This window comes from Choloepus didactylus, chromosome 3 (genome assembly GCF_015220235.1).
Source record: "Choloepus didactylus isolate mChoDid1 chromosome 3, mChoDid1.pri, whole genome shotgun sequence".
Taxonomy (NCBI): Eukaryota; Metazoa; Chordata; class Mammalia; order Pilosa; family Megalonychidae; genus Choloepus; species Choloepus didactylus.
This window is the reverse complement of record NC_051309.1, coordinates 31625916-31631981: the sequence shown is the minus strand read 5'-3', so window position 1 is coordinate 31631981 and position 6066 is coordinate 31625916. Positions and strand designations below refer to the sequence as shown.

The following is a 6066-nucleotide window of genomic DNA, read 5'->3' as shown; positions in this document are numbered from 1 at the left end:
GGTATATGTTTATGATGGAATAGTATGCAGCAGTAAGCCAGAATAAAGTCATGACACATGCAACAAGATGAACCTTGAGGACATTATGTTAAGAAAAATTAGCCAGAAACAAAAGGACAAATAATGGATGGTCTCACTAATATGATCTAACTATAATCAGCATACTCTGAGAGTTAAAGTTAAGAACCCAGGTTGTCAGGAGGTATAAAGTGGGAGAGACTGGGCATCTGATGCTGAAGGAGTACAGAATTTTCAATGAGACTGATTGTAGGGATCCAGAAATGAAGACCATAAAACTACATGATGGTAACACAATATTGTAAGTATAATGAATAAAGCTAAGTGTAAGTATGAGTGAAAAAGAAAGGCTAGGGGCACGCATGACACCAGAAAGAAAGATAGGAGATACAAACTGGTACTGTATAACGTAGGAAAACCTAGAGTGGACAATGATAGTGATTAAATGTAGAAATATAAGAAAGTTTTTACGTGAGGGAGAACAAGTGAATGTCAACATTTCAAGGTGTTGAAAATGGGATGTTATATGAGGTAAAATATAATCAGTGCAAACTAGGGTCTATAGTTGACAGTAACATTGTAATATTCTCCCAGTAACATTGTAATATTCTCCCATTAATTGTAACAAAGGCAATATACCAAAGCTAAATGTCAATAGAGGGGGAAATAAGGGAGCAGTATGGGATTCTTGTTGTTGTTTCTCCTTTTTTTAATCTTTATTCCTTTATTTTATTCCTCTTCTTACTTTGTGGAAAAAAATGGAAATGTTTTCATATAGATTGTGGTGGTGAATGCATAAATATGTTATTGCATTAGAAGCTATTTATTGTTCACTTTGGATGGATTGAATGGTGTGAATAAAACTGTTCAAAAAATAAACAGAAATATACAAGTGGTAGACAAGATGTGGAGAGAAAGATATACCTATTCTTTGCTGATGGAGAAGTAGACTGGTGCAGCCCCTTTGGAGGGCAGTGTGGTGATTCCACAGGAGGCTAATATAGGATTGCCTTACGATCCTGCAACCCTGTTATTTGGTATATGCTTGAAAGAAATGAAAGCAGGGACAGGAGTATGCATTAGCACACTGGTGTTTATGGCATCAGTATTCATAATTTGCAATGGATGTAGGTAGCCTAAGGGTACACTGGATGGGTTAATGGAAGGATGAATTCTGGTGTATACATAACAATGGAATATTGAGTGGTTGGAAGAAGGAATGAACTTGTGAGACAGGCAACTAGTGAATGAACCTTGAGGACATTATGTTGAATGAAATAAGCCAGAAACAAAAGGACAAATATTTTAAGGCCTTACTAATATAAACTAACTACAAGCAAATGCTGAGAATTTAATTTGAAAGCATAGGTTATCAAAAGATAGAATGTGAGCAGAAATTGGGCAACTGATGATGCAGCAATACAGAATGTTCATTAATGCTTATTGCAAAGTTTCCTAGATTGCAAACTCTTACAGCAGACATATCTTTTCCTGCACTTTAACTGTTATTTGAGATGTTTGTTTGGTACAAATTTATATTCTCTGCACCACACTACCTAATTTAACCATATGGTCAGTTTATTTAAGCAACATAATTACTTAGAACCCAGAGTAGGAAATGAGAACTTGTTATCCTGTACAGGTTAATGTAATACACCAATACATCCAAGAGTATTTGGGGCAGAAAATTATATATATATATATATATGCAAAGTCCACTTGAGGGGCTGGGGAAAAATGTGGAAATATTAAACTTTTTCACCTGGGGAATTCCTGATACTCTCACAATTTAATAAGTCAAGCCCTCAGTCTTGGGGCCAACTTTTATTTACTATTATATTTGTATATTAAGTGAATACTGCATACATAAAATTTTTATTTCTATAAGACATTTGGCAAACCTATTTAAGTCCCATCTAAGAAGACAAACTTGATCTGAATAATAATAGAGAGATATCCGTTCATAAGTAGATAAACATATTGTTACAAATGTCTATACAACTACAAGGACATTTACCATAGCCCAAGCACCCTTATCAAAACTTCAGTAGTCAAAATTGAAAATGATAGGAAAGAAGTTGGATTACAGAATCAAGATTTTAAGAATTTATATCAATATGTTGAAATAACAGCCCAAACTGAATTTTTTAAAAAAGGAAACTTCTGAGCTCTGATTAAGGAAATCATTTGTAAAAATAAGAACAGGCATATTATGGATTAAAAGCAATGAGATCTGTTTATAAGTAAACTGAAGTTGTACTCACTTCAGCAGCACATATACTAAAATAGGAACAATTCAGAGAAGATTAACATGGCCCCTGGTCAAGGGTGACATGTGAAATGTGCCATATTTTTTATTTATTAAAGGAAAAAGAAAACTGAGCTATCTTAACTGATACTAAAGTGTCTATGCCTGGAGAATTTAAAAGCAAGGTTCAAATATCCACAATTTTAAAAAAATTATTTCTGTAAAGATTGGAAGCCTTCCTTACTTAACTACTAGTAATTTCCACTTTTCATAAGGTAAAAATTGATCTCTATTAATAGGGTGCAATTGCTTCATGACCTTTTTTCTGGCTCATCCTCCAACATCATGCCACACTATTCTTGTCTCACACTCTATGACCCAGCCATACTAGCTTGTGTTGGGGGAAAGGAGAGGAGGGTGGGAAGGCAATTGGGTGGAATTGGAATCCCTTCTCATCTCATTCTTGTGCTATGCTCAGCTGCCCTAAATTACACAGTTCAAAATTCTTTCTCCTGGTTCAAGCTGAGTCTGATCTGGAAGAGTCCCTAGGAACAGACATGTGAGACATACCTTGAAACTAAGGAAAGCAAAACACAGAAATATCTCCCTCCAGAGGGGGATATCCAGAAGTTCCATTATAAGCATCATACCTTTTTTTCTCCTACTAAAAGCTGCCCCCTTTGTTATTATGACTTCATTTTGTTTCTTGCAGAGGCAATGTTTTCCTCAACCCTCACTAGATTTCTCTTTGTAGGGAATGTTACAGGGTAGAACAAATTACACAGGATTCTCCTAAAGTTTGTATTGTGCCAAGAACAATTATGATTATAATTCTGTCAGCATATGTATATGGAAAAATGGTGGAAGTTGGTGTCTCAAAATACTGATGAGGTATTTTGTTTAAATTGCAAAACTATGATTTATCTTTGCCCCTCCTCTTTTCCTAGTTTTTCAACCATTTTGAAATAAGGTCAGCTTACTTTTGTTTCTTACATATTTACTCCCAGGAAGATCAGCAAGCTATGTCTAAGACTGAAATTCATTCACTTCACCTAATATGTTACGATTGAGTATTATGTTACCTTTTACCTAATATTCTGGTTCATTATATTGAGTTTGTAGTTTCTCCAAATGTTAGTCAATTTCAAAAAAGTTTTAAAACAAAAATGAAAAGAGACCTTTTCAATATTGGACATTTTTTAAAAGCAAGTTTTATTAACTAAATTATATTTAATAACCCTGGGTTGCTGTGATTTATTATCTATATATCCATGCTTGCTATTTTCACTTATGTTATATTCCTGTAACTTTTCAATTTTATCCATTACAAGTAATTTTACAGTTTATAGACTGGGGATTTGAATTTGCTGTTAATCAGTAATTAAAATAATTTCCACAAATTTTACATAACCTTAAGCTGTATCAGCATATTAAAGAAATCTTCATGACAAATTTCTTGATCTGAGCAGAAATCCAGCTCCTTGGGATTCTTTCTTTCTTTTTAATCGTAAATTTTGAAAAAGGAGATAAAAAATTACTGAAAAAATAAATCAAATGTAGACTCAATATGTTTATTTCCTTTTGAGCTGAATTATAAACAGAGTGTGTACTAAAGAGTTGTAGTGGGGATATTGTTCTTCTCTTACATTGAAAATAAGAACAAATTAATAATTACTTGTTGAACTGATTAGGAAAATTATCTTAGTAGCTCAGTCACAAGACTGTTATGTTTTATTGTTCTAAGTAGAAATGTTTCTCTTTTAAGAAATTCATGTATCAAAGGGGAAGAGAGTAAAAGAATAAACAGAAAATTTTAATTGAAATATTTAATGTAGGGTTGAGAGGACACAAAGTTGCAAATATTAAAACAGCAAAAGAAAACACAGTCTTAAATGCTCTTATTTAAGAGGTAAATTGTTATAATTAGATAAAACAATATACAAAGAATGTTTTCATAATCAAGATTACAGGTTTACCTTTAAGAACACAAAATTTTGAGTCAGCAAATGATTGATTCAAATTTAAATTGCTATATTACTATAAAATTAGGTAGCTACCATTCACTAAAATTATTGTTCACTTGCATCTAATTTAATAATGGTACTCTACAAAAGATACTAATTTTATTCATATTCACAAAATCCAGAAAAGAGATTTTGCAACACTGTAGTAAAATCTTCATATACAAATTTAAAGAAGCTTCAAATCTCATATTTGAAGCTTTCTAATCTTATGCTTGAAGAAGTAACATTTAAGAAGTTAGAAAAATAACAAGAGACTATATAGAAGTAATAAAGTACAGAAGATAAATTTATGAGCAACAAAACATGAAATGGAAAGCAAAAAAAAAAAAGATTTGTTTTTAAAATAAAAAATAACCATGACAAAAGACTGTGGTAGGCTTAGTCAAAAAAAAAAAAAAAAAAAAGAGATAAATGACACTAATAAATACTTTTACAAATGAAATTGGGAACATAAATATGTATTTATTAGATTGTAAAAAGACAAAAATGACAACTTAATGTCATCATTTTAAAACTTAGCTGAGACTGTGGTGATAAATGTACAACTATGTGATGATGCCGTGAACAACTGATTGTATACTGTGGATGACTGTATGTTATGTGAAAAGATCTCTATAAGATGGGAAAAAAATGTAAGTAGAGGTAAAAGTGCTGGAGAAAATATGGAGAGAGGGATGAACCTATTTACTGTTGATAAGGAGGCAGAAAGGCATAGCCTTTCTGGAGGTCACTATGGTGGCTCCACAAGAAGCTAAGTATGTGGGGCCATAAGGTCCTACAACCTCATTATGGGGTATGTATTTGGAAGATTCGAGAGCAAAGAAATGAATGGACATTTGCACACTGTTGTTTATGGAGGCAGTATTCATGATTTGCAATGGGTGGAGGTGGCCTAAGGGTACGCCAGCTGAGGAACAGAATGGTGAACTGTGGTGTATGCATACAATGCAATATTGAGCAATTACAAGGAGTGAAGCTGTGAGACACACAATGAGGTGAATGAATCGTGCCAAAGGGTAAAGGTTAAAACTGATCGTGTTCAAACTTCAACTCCCATGTGAGACCAAGGGAAGAGATGTTTATTTGGTGTAGGATCTATATTTTCTAAACAATATAACTTCTACAGTCAGTTGTTCAAACAATACAATTACATGGAACTTTGAATAGGAAGTGAGCTACGGTAGGTCTGTATAGGTTTGAATGAAATAGAAACACATCCTAAAGTAATTTGGGTGGAGAATAAAAATATATATTTGGGGCCCCCTTGAAGAGCTGGAGGAGAATACAGAGGTATTGGACTTCCTCACCTGGATTGTTGCTTTTGTTCTCACAAACATTGGGGACTGATGGCTTAATGTGCTGAGCCTCTGTCTTGGGGCTGGCCCCTATGAAGTTTGTTGCTGCAAGGAGAGGCTAAATCTGCTTATAATTGTGCCTAAGAGTCTCTCCCAAGTGCCTCTTTGTTGCTCAGATGTGGCCCTCTCTCTCTAACTAAACCACCTTGGCAGGTGATCTCACTGCCTTCTCCCCTATGTGGGAGCTAACCCTCAGGGGTGTAAATCTCCCTGGCAATGCATTATATGACTCCCAGGGATGAGTCTGGACCCAGCATGATGGGATTGAACATCTTCTTGACCAAAAGAGGGATGCAAAATGAAACAAAATAAAGCTTCAGTGGCTGAGAGATTTCAAATATGTTGGGGACAATTAAGGTAGCATATATAATATTCACCTTCAGCGATACCGGTAACATGCAACATGGCCACCAGGGCTGAT

At 34.1% G+C, this 6066-nt stretch overlaps 1 pseudogene; it reads left to right on the top strand.

The window, feature by feature from the left end:
• Window positions 1-2274: 2274 nt before the first annotated feature.
• Window positions 2275-2373, top strand: LOC119530690 (annotated as a pseudogene).
• Window positions 2374-6066: the final 3693 nt, after the last annotated feature.